We start from the raw sequence: 12219 nt of genomic DNA on the forward strand, positions 1-12219 counted from the left end.
AAGAAAGTAACTTGTTGGAAGTAATACATTTTTTATGTGTGCAGTCCAATGGGTGCTGAGGCACGCAGTGGATATCGTTATGTTCTTACTTCACTGACAATTTGAGTAGATACAGGAGTATTTACTTGATGAATCACAAGTCTGAAATATTGAAAAGTTCAAAGCTATTTCAGAGTGAAGATCGTCGTGACAAGAGGATAATCTGTCTACGATTTGATCATAGCGATGAATATCTAAGTTGCGAGTTTTGGTACATGCTACGGCAAAAAAAGTCCTTCCCCGGCAACGCCAGGAATTCTTCTTGCTATTTCTCTTGTTTGCGTCGGTTTTTCCCTTGAAGAGGAAAGGGTGATGCAACACAGGAGCAGTAAGTATTTCCCTCGGTTTGAGAACCAAGGTATCAATCCAGTAAGAGAATCTCGTCAAGTCCAGAGTACCAGCGCAAACACAAAAGAGCTTGTACCCAACACTATAAAGGGGTTGTCAATCCCTTCAAGATTGATTGCGAAGTGAGATCTGAAGGCGGAAAGTGCAACGAAGTAAAAAGTGTAAGGCTGAAAATATAGTGTGGTGTAGACCCGGGGGCCATAGTGCTCACTAGAGGCTTCTCTCAAAATAGCAACTATCACGATGGGTTTACAAATTACTATCGAGCAATTGATAGAACCGCGCAAAGTCATGACGATATCTAGGGCAATGATCATACATATAGGCATCACGTCCGAAACAAGTAGACCGATACTTTCTGCATCTACTAGTATTACAACACACATCAACCGTTATCCAGCATGCATCTAGTGTATTGAGTTCATGACGAACAGAGTAACGCCTTAAGCAAGATGACATGATGTAGAGGGATAATCTCAAACCAATCATGAAAACCCCATCTTTTTACCCTTGATGGCAAGAACACGATGCGTGCCTCGCTACCCCTTGTGTCACTTGGTGAGGTCACCCTATAGTATGAACCCAAAACCAAGAACTTCTCTCATTGCAAGAATCATAGATCTAGTTGGCCAAACAAAACCCACAACTCGAAGAGAATTACAAGGATATGAAATCATGCATAAGAGAGATCAGAAGAAACTCAAATAAGTTTCATAGATAATCTGATCATAAATCCACAATTTATCGGATCTCGACAAACACACTGCAAAAGAAAATTACATCGGATATATCTCCATGAAGATCATGGAGAACTTTGTATTGAAGATCCAAGAGAGAGAAGAAGCCATCTAGTTACTAGCTATGGACCGTAGGTCTATGGTGAACTACTCACGCATCATCGGAGAGGTCATGGTGTTGATTAAGATGCCCTCCGTGTCTGAATCCCCCCTCCGGCAGGGCACCAGAACGTGCCCCAGATGGGATCTTGCGGAGACAGAAGCTTGCGGCGGCGGAAAAGTACTTTCGATGATCTCCTGATTTTTTATGGAATTTTAGGGAATATATAGGCGCAAAACCTAGGGCAAAGGAGCCTCAGGGAGCTCACAAGCCAGGGGGGCGTGGCCCCCCCTGGCCGCTCCATGAGAGCTTGTGTGGTCCCTGGTGGCCCCCTGCCCTGATTCTCCGGCTTCTCGATCTTTTTCTGTTCCGGAAAAAATCTTTTTGGCAGTTTCATTCCGTTTGGAATCCGTTCAAAATCCTCCTCTGAAAGGGGTCAAAAACATGGAAAAAACAGGAACTGGCACTTGGCACTGAGTTAATAAGTTAGTCCGAAAATGTATATAAAAGGCATGCAAAACATCCAAAGTTTGACAAGATAATAGCATGAAACCATCAAAAATTATAGATACGTTGGAGACGTATCAAGCATCCCCAAGCTTAACTCCTGCTCGTCCTCGAGTAGGGAAGTGATAAAGACTGAATTTTTGATGTGGAATGCTACCTAGCAAAGTTGTCCTTTGCAACTTCTTTCACATGCCATGAATGTTCAGATCCGTAAGATTCGAAACAATAGTTTGCTATTGACATGAAAACAATAATACTTCAAGCGAACTAGCAAGGTAATCATGAACTTTCAAAATAACAAGGCCAAGGAAAGTTATCCCTACAAAATCATATAGTCTGGCTATGCTCCATCATCCTCACACAACTAATGTAAATCATGCACAACCCCGGTATTGCCCAAGTAAATGCTTTCGCACTCTTACTTTCTCAAACTTTTTATAACTATCACGCAATACATGAGCGTGAGCCATGGATATAGCATTATAGGTGGAATAGAGTGTGGTGGTGGTTGTGAGACAAAAAGGAGGAGATGGTCACATTGACTCGGCGTATCAAAGGGCTATGGAGATGCCCATTAATATATATCAATGTGAATGAGTAGGGATTGCCATACAAGTGATGCACTAGAGCTATAAGTATGTGAAAGCTCAAAAGGAGAACTAGTGGGTGTGGATCCAACTTGCTTGCTCACGAAGACATAGGGCAATTTTGAGGAAGCCCATCATTGGAATATACAAGCCAAGTTATATAATGAAGATTCCCACTAGCATATGGTAGTGACAAAGCAAGAAGCTCTCAATCATGAAGAACATGGTGCTATTATGAAGCACAAGTGTGGAAAAAGATAGTAGCAATGTCCCTTCTCTCTTTTTCTCTCCTTTTTTTATTTGGGCACTTGGGCCTCTTTTTTTTCTTCTCTTTTTTTTATTTGGGATCTTTGGCCTCTTTTTTTATTTCCTCACATGGGACAATGCTCTAATAATGATGATCATCACACTTTTATTTACTCACAGCTCAAAGCTTAGAACGATGATGACTCTATAGGAAATGCCTCTGGCAGTGTACCGGGATGTGCAACGATCTAGCATGGCGTATGACGTTGGAACATCTCGCTTGCTATCTTACGATCATGCAGTGGCAATATGAGAGTGACGACAAAAGTCATGAGATGGAACGGTGGGAATTGCATGGCAATATATCTCAGAATGGCTATGAAAATGCCATAGTAGGTAGGTATGGTGGCTGTTTTGAGGAATGCATATGGTGGGTTTGTGCACCGGTGAGAATTGCGCGGCACTAGAGAGGTCAGCAATGGTGGAAGGTGAAAGTGCATCTATACCATGGACTCACATTAGTCATGAAGAACTCACATACTTGTTGTGAAAGTTTTTATTAGTAATCGAAACAAAGTGCTAAACGCATACTCCGAGGAGAAGGGTTGGTAGGTGTTAACCATCACGCGATCCCGACCTTAACACAAAGGATGACAATCAATAGATCAATTCTGCTCCGACTTCCCAACATAACGGTTCACCATATGTGCATGCTACGGGAATCACTAACTTCAACAGAAGTATCTCTAGATTCACAACACCCTACTAACATAACTCTTAATATTACCGAATCCACGTCTCAAAACTAATTGAGAGGAATCAAAACTTCTCTTTCTACTCAATGCACATGAAGATGGATGTTTTTTGTATCCTATTTGGGTACCTATCACTTTTGGGACTACTTTCATAGCATAAACCAACTACCAAGTCACGCACCGCCATGCTCTAACATATATAAGTGAAGCACATAGAGCAAAATTATCTAGCTCAAAATATATAAGTGAAGCACTATGAGCATTCTAGCAAAATCACGACGAGTGCATGTATCTCGGTCTCAAAAAGGTGTGCAGCAAGGATGATTGTGACAAAACAAAAAGAAAAGACTCCTATGATACAAGACGCTCCAAGCAAAACACATATCATGTGGTGAATAAAAATATAGCTCCAAGTAATGTTACCGATGGATTGAAGACGAAAGAGGGGATGCCTTCCCGGGGCATCCCCAAGCTTAGGCTTTTTGGTCTCCTTGAATTTGGCTTGGGATGCCTTGGGCATCCCCAAGTTTGAGCTCTTTCCACTCCTTATCTCTTTGTCCATGAGAACATCACCCAAAACTTGAAAACTTCACAACACAAAACTTAAACAGAAACTGATGATAACATTAGCACAAGAAAACAAACTACCACCTCTTTTGGTACTGTAGAAAACTTGAATTCTATCTATATTGGTGTTGGGCTACTGTATTCTCACTTTTCCATGGCTAGTACCCCCGATACTACCCATAGTTTCATCAAAACAAGCAACCAACTCAACAAAAATAGAATCTGTCAAAAACAGACCAGTCTGTAGCAATATGTATACTTCGTATACTTCTGTTACCTTAAAAATTCTGAACAATTACAACTTCCTGGGCAAAGGGTATATCAACCAGCAGCAAAAAGAATAAACTCAAAACCTCTTTCTGAATAAAAATGAAAAATCATCTCGTGAGCAAAAAGTTTCTGTCTTTTTCCAGCATGATCAAACAACCATCACCAAGACTAGTCATAAAGGTTTTGCTTGGCTCAAACACAAAAAGAAACACAAAAAACACAATCACAACAGAATTATGATGGTGTGGATGCAACAAAACAGAAATAAAAAAGATAAATTCATTGGGTTGCCTCCCAACAAGCACTATTGTTTAACGCCCTTAGCTAGGTATAAAAGCGATAGAATCACGTATCGTTGTCTTTGGTGCTCAAACCATAAGTGACCCTCATCGTGGACTCATAAGGCAATCTTATTTTCTTTCTAGGGTGTTCCATGTCCTTCCTTAAAGGAAATTGAAATCTAATATTCCCTTCCTTCATATCGATGATAGCAGCGATAGTCCTTAAGAAAGGTCTACCAAGAATAATAGGGCATGTAGGATTGCAATCAATGTCAAGCACAATGAAATCCACGGGTACATAGTTCTTATTTGCAATAATAAGAACATCATTGATCCTTCCCATGGGTTTCTTGGCAGTAGAATCCGCAAGATGCAAATTAAGAGAACACTCTTCAATCTCATTAAAACCCAGAACATCTCATAAAGACTTTGGAATCGCGGAAACACTAGCACCCAAATCACACAAAGCATTGCATTCATAGTTTTTGATTTTGATTTTGATGGTAGGTTCCCACTCATCATGAATCTTTCTGGGGATAGAGACTTCCAATTCAAGTTTCTCTTCAAGAGATTTTATCATAGCTTCGACGATATGATCGGTAAAGGCCTTGTATTGTCTATAAGCGTGTGGAGAGTTTAACATGGATTGCATCAAGGAAATGCATTCAATCAAGGAGAAACTATCATAATTGAATTCCTTGAAATCCATAGTAGTAATTTCATTACTACTCAAAGTTTTAATATCTTCTACTCCACTTTCAATGCTTTTAGCATCAAGATAGATGGACTCCGAATCATTGGGGCACTTTCCAACCAAAGTTGATTCATATCCAGTCCCATAATCATTAGGTTTGACACAAGAAAATAGAGATTCAATGGGAGTCACACCAAGCACTTTAAGATCTTCGTGATTCTTATCACGAGAACACGCCTTTTTAAGCCATTCATGTCTAGCATGAATTTGGGTGGTTCTTTCTTTTCTCTCAATCATGGAAACACGGATAGCTTTCAAAGTTTCATCCATATTGATCTTGCGAGGAGCACATCTAACTTTCAAAGCATCAACATCACTAGACATTCTATCAACGCTCTTAGCCAAATCGTCAATTTTGAGTAGTTTTTCCTCTATGGGCGCATTGAAAATCTTTTGTGAGTTGATGAACTCTTTGATATTACTCTCTAGGTAAGAGGGTAATATATTGTAATTTCCATGAGTATTTGTAGGAGTTGCCAAAGTTATTAGAGGAGTTACTAGGAAAAGGCCTAGGAACATAGTTTCCTCTAAAAGCATTGTTGTTGCCAAAATTATTCCTACCAACAAAATTAACGTCCAAGCTAGCATTGCTACTCTCAATCAAGGAAGACAAGGGCATAACAATAGGATCTAAAGGAGCACTTCTACTGGTAACCAAATTCATTAACTCATCCATCTTAGCACTCAACGAGTTAATTTCTTCTATTGCGTGTACCTTCTTACTATTAGGTGACCTTTCAGTGTGCCACTGAGAGTAGTTCGTCATGATATTGTCTACGAGCTTTGTGGCTTCCCCTAACGTGATTTCCATGAAAGTTCCACATGAGGCGGAGTCCAAGATATTTCTAGAAGAGAAATTCAAGCCAACGTAGAAGATTTGTATAATCATCCAAAGACTCAAGCCATGAGCGGGACAATTTCTAATGATCAATTTCATTCTCTCCCAAGATTGTGCAACATGTTCTTGATCAAGTTGCTTGAAATTCATGATATCATTACGGAGAGAGATAATCTTAGCCGGCAGAAAATACTTGGATATATAAGCATCTTTGCACTTATCCCAAGAATCGATACTATTTTTGGGCAAAGAAGAAAACCAAGTTTTTGCGCGATCTCGCAACGAGAAAGGAAAAAGCTTCAATTTAATCACATCATTATCCACATCTCTCTTCTTTTGCATATCTCAAATCTCAATGAAGGTATTGAGATGGGATGTGGTATCTTCACTAGGAAGGCTGGAGAATTTCTCTTTCATAACAAGATTCAGCAAAGCAACATTGATTTCGTATGACTCCGCACTAGTGGCGGGAGCAATCGGAGTACTAATAAAATCATTATTATTAGTATTCGAGAAGTCACAGAGTTTGGTGTTTTCATTCATGGTGACTTCGGCAAGAAAGCAAGCACACAAGAGAACAAAGAGCAAGCGAGAAAAAGGGCAAACGAAAAGGCAAACGGAAAAGGAAAACGAAAATGGCAAATTGTGAAATGGGGGAGAGGAAAACGAGAGGCAACTGGCAAACAAAGTAAATGCAAGAGATGAGTTTGCGACACCTACTTGGATGAGTTCTTGACTTGATCCTCCCAGGCAACGGCGCCAGAAATTCTTCTGCTATGGCAACAAAAGTCCTTCCCCGACAACGCCAGGAATTCTTCTTGCTACTTCTCTTGTTTGTGTCGGTTTTTCCCTTGAAGAGGATAGGGTGATGCAGCACAGGAGCAGTAAGTATTTCCCTTAGTTTGAGAACCAAGGTATCAATCCAGTAGGAGAATCTCGTCAACTCCAGAGTACCTGCGCAAACACAAAAGAGCTTGCACCCAACGCTATAAAGGGGTTGTCAATCCCTTCAAGATTGATTGCAAAGTGAGATTTGAAGGTGGTAAGTGCAACGAAGTAAAAAGTGTTAGGCTGAAAATATGGTGTGGAGTAGACCCGGGGCCCATAGTGTTCACTAGAGGCTTCTCTCAAAATAGCAAATATCACGGTGGGTGAACAAATTACTGTCGAGCAATTGATAGAACCGCGCAAAGTCATGACGATATCTAAGGCAATGATCATACATATACGCATCACGTCCGAAACAAGTAGACCGATACTTCCTGCATCTACTACTATTACTCCACACATCGACCGCTATCCAGCATGCATCTAGTGTATTGAGTTCATGACGAACAGAGTAACGCCTTAAGCAAGATGACATGATGTAGAGGGATAATCTCAAACCAATGATGAAAACCCCATCTTTTTACCCTTGATGGCAACAACGCGATGCGTGCCTCGCTACCCCTTCTGTCACTGGGTGAGGTCACCACACGATATGAATCCAAAACCAAGCATTTCTCCCATTGCAAGAACCATAGATCTAGTTGGACAAACAAAACCCACAACTCGAAGAGAATTACAAGTATGAAATCATGCATAAGAGAGATCAGAAGACTCAAATAAGATTCATAGATAATCTGATCATAAATCCACAATTCATCGGATCTTGACAAACACACCGCAAAAGAAGATTACATCGGATAGATCTCCATGAAGATCATGGAGAACTTTGTATTGAAGATCCAAGAGAGAGAAGAAGCCATCTAGTTACTAGCTATGTACCCGTAGGTCTATGGTGAACTACTCACACATCATCGGAGAGGTCATGGCGTTCATTAAGAAGCCCTCCGTGTCTGAATCCCCCCTCCGGCAGGGCACCAGAACGTGCCCCAGATGGGATCTTGCGGAGACACAAGCTTGCGGCGGTGGAAAAGTACTTTCGATGATCTCTTGGTTTTTTATGGAATTTTAGGGAATATATAGGCGCAAATCCCAGGGCAAAGGAGCCTCAGGGAGCCCACAAGCCAGGGGGGCACGGCCGCCCTGGCCGCGCCATGAGGGCTTGTGGGGTCCCTAGTGGCCCCCTGCCCTGATTCTCCGGCTTCCCGATCTTTGTTTGTTCCCGAAAAAATCTTTTTGGCAGTTTCCTTCCGTTTGGACTCCGTTCAAAATCCCCCTCTAAAAGGGGTCAAAAACATGGAAAAAATAGGAACTGGCACTTGGCACTGAGTTAAGAAGTTAGTCCAAAAAATATATAAAAGGCATGCAAAACATCCAAAGTTTGACAAGATAATAGCATGAAACCATCAGAAATTATAGATACGTTGTAGACGTATCAGTACACAGTTTAGACAATGTGGAAATTGTTTCGCAATTCATGCCACCTAGAACTCCATAGTGTGATGGTGTGTGCGAACGTCATAGCCGCACCCTATTTGATATAGTGCGTACTATGATGTCTCTTATCGAATTACCACTATCGTTTATGGGTTATGCATTAGAGACAACCGCATTCACTTTAAATAGGGCACCACATATTTCCGCTGAGATGACACCGTATGAACTATGGTTTGGAGAAACGTAAGATGTCGTTTCTTAAAAGTTTGGGGCCGCGATGCTTATGTGGAAAAGTTTTAGCGTGATAAGCTCGAACCCTAAGCGGATAAATGCATCTTCATAGGACATCCAAAACAGTTGGGTATACCTCCTATCTCAGATCCGGAAGCAAAGTGTTTGTTTCTAGAAAGGGGTCCTTTCTCGAGGAAAAGTTTCTCTCAAAAAAATTGAGTGGGAGGGTGGTTGAACTTGACGAGGTCATTGAACCGTCACTTCAACCAGTGTGTAGCAGGGCGCAGGAAGTTGTTCCTATGGCGCCTATGCCAATTGAAGTGGAAACTGATGATAGTGATCATTAAGCTTCGGATCAAGTTACTACAAACCTCGTAGGTCGATAAGGATACATGCTACTACAGAATGTTGTGGTAATCTTGTCTTGGAGGTCATGTTGCTGGAAAACAATGAACCTACGAGCTATGGAGAAGCGATGGTGTGCCCGTTTTCCGACAAATGGCTGGAGGCCATGAAATCCGAGAGAGGATCCATGTATGAAAACAAAGTGTGGACTTTGGAAGAACTACTTGATGGTCGTAAGACTATTAAGTACATATGGATCTTTAAAAGGAAGACAAGTGATGATGGTGAAAAGTCACCAATAAGAAAAGCTCGACTTATCGCAAAGATGTTTCCGACAAGTTCAAAGAGTTGACTATGATGAGACTTTCTTACACATAGTGATACTAAAAGTCTTTTGGAATTATGTTAGCAGTTGATGTATTATTTATGAAATATGGCACATAGGATGTCAAAACATTGTTTTCTCGACGGTTTCCTTGAGGAAAGGTTGTATGTGATACAACCAGAAGGTTTTGTCGATCCTAAGGATGCTAACAAGTATGCAAGCTCCAGCGGTCCTTCTATGGACTAGTGCAAGCATCTCGGAGTTGGAATATACGCTTTTATGAGATGATCAAAGGTTTTGGGTTTATACAAGGTTTATGAGAAACTTGTATTTCCAAAGAAATGAGTGGGAGCACTATAGAATTTATGATAAGTATATGTGGTTGACATATTGTTGATCACACGTAATGTATAATTTCTGTGAAGCATAAAGGGTTGTTTGGAAGGAGTTTTCAAAGGAAAACCTGGATAGAGCTACTTTAACATTGAGCATCAAGATCTATAGAGATAGATCAAAACGCTTAATAGAACTTTCAATGAAATGCATGCCTTGACAAGTTTTTGAAGGAGTTCAAAATAGATGAGCAAAGAAGGAGTTCTTGGTTGTGTTGTAAAGTGTGAATTTGAGTAAGACTCAAAACCCGACCATGACAGAAGAAAGAGAAAGGACGAAGATCATCCCCTTTGCCTTAGCCGTAGGCTCTAAAGTATGCCAAGCTGTGTACCGCACCTGATGTGTGCCTTGCCATGAGTGTGTCAAGGGGTACAAAGAGTGATCCAGGATTGAATCATTGAACATCGGTCAAAATTATCCTTAGTAACTAATGGACCAAGTAATTTTTCTCGATTATGGAGGTGCTTAAAGAGGTCGTCGTAAAGGGTTACGTCGATGCAAGCTTTGACACTAATCCGAGTAACTCTAAGGAGTAAAGCGGATTCGTATAGTGGAGCAGTCATTTGGAATAGTTCCAAATGGCATGTAGTAGCAACATCTACAGGATAACATAGACATTTGTGAAGCACACACAAATATGAAAGGTTCAGACTCGTTGACTAAAACCTCTCTCACAAGCAAGACGTGATCAAACCCCAGAACTGTATGGATGTTGAATTCGTTATAATCACATAGTGATTTGAACTAGATTATTGACTCTAGTGCAAGTGGGAGACTGTTGGAAATATGCCCTACATGGAATAATAAATTAGTTATTATTATATTTCTTTGTTCATGATAATCATTTATTATCCATGCTATAATTGTATTGATTGGAAACACAAACACATGTGTGGATACATAGACAAAACACTGTCCCTAGTAAGCCTCTATCTGCCTAGCTCGTTGTTCAAAGATGGTTGAGGTTTCCTAACCATAGACAAGTGTTGTCACTTGATAACGGGATCACATCATTAGGAGAATGATGTGATGGACAAGACCCAAACTGTAAACGTAGCATATGATCGTGTGAGTTTATTGTTACTGTTTTCTGCATGTCAATGTATCTGTTCCTATTACCTAGAGATCATGAAACTCCCGGACACCAGAGGAATACCTTGTGTGTATCAAATGTCACAACGTTACTGGGTGACTATAAAGGTGCTCTACAGGTATCTCTAAAGGTATCTGTTGGGTTGGCATGGATCAAGATTGGGATTTGTCACTCCGTGTAACGGATATGTATCTCGGAGCCTACTCGGTAATACAACATCACAACAAGCCTTGCAAGCAATGTGACTAAGGAGTTAGTTACGGGATCTTGTATTACGTAACGAGTAAAGAGACTTGCCGGTAACGAGACTGAACCAGGTATGGTGATACCGACGATCGAATCTCGGGCAAGTAACATACCGAAGGACAAAGGGAATATCATACAGGATTAACTGAATCCTTGACATAGAGGTTCAACCGATAGAGATCTTCTTAGAATATGTGGGAGCCAGTATGGATATCCAGGTCCCGTAATATGGCCATGTCTGCATAGTTCTCGAACCCGTAGGGTCTGCACACTTAAGGTTCGGTGACGTTTCGGTATAGTTGAGTTATATGTGTTGGTGACCGAAGGTTGTTCGGAGTACTGGAAGAAATCCCGGACATCACGAGGGTTTCCGGAATGGTCCGGAAATGAAGATTGATATATAGGAAGTCCTGTTTTGGTCACCGGAAAAGTTTTGGGCTCATCGGTAGTGTACCGGGAGTGCCGGGAGGGGTGTCGGGGACCATCGAGAGGGGTGTCACACCCGAAGGGGTCTCATGGGCTATGGGAAGAGATAAACCAGCCCCTAGTGGGCTGGAATAAGTTCCCACTAAGGCCCATAAGGTTTGAGAAGAGAAAAAAACAAGGTGGAAAGAGTTTCCAAGTGGGAAGGAGGAATCCTACTCCAAATAGGATTGGAGTAGGACTCCTCCTCCTCTCCCTTGTGCAAGGAAGAGAAAGGGTGACCTAGGGCACAGCCCTCTCCCTCCTCTCCTCCTATATATACTAAGGGTTTTGAGGGCTTTAGAGACAACAGAAAACAGCCACGTGCTGCCCTTTCTCTCTATATCTGTTTCTCCACTAGTTTTAGCGGTGCTTAGGAGAAGCCCTGATGGAATAGCAACACCAACACCACCACCATGCCGCCGTGCTGGAGAACTCATCTATCTCTCCACCCCTCTTGCTGGATCAAGAAGGCGGAGATCGTCATCGAGCTGTACGTGTGCGGAACGCGGAGGTGCCGTCCGTTCGACACTAGATCGGGACGAATCATGGGATGGATCGTGAGACGGTTCGTGGGACGGATCGTGGGACGGTTCGTGGGATGGGTCGTGAAGACGTACCACTACATCAACCACATTTATTAACGCTTCCGCTTAGCAATCTACAAGGGTATGTGGATCCGATCTCCCTCTCGTAGATGGTCATCACCATGATAGGTCTTCGTGTGCGAAGGATTTTTTTTTATTTCCCATGCAACATTCCCCAACACCCCT

This window comes from Hordeum vulgare, chromosome 2H (genome assembly GCF_904849725.1).
Source record: "Hordeum vulgare subsp. vulgare chromosome 2H, MorexV3_pseudomolecules_assembly, whole genome shotgun sequence".
Lineage (NCBI taxonomy): Eukaryota > Viridiplantae > Streptophyta > Magnoliopsida > Poales > Poaceae > Hordeum > Hordeum vulgare.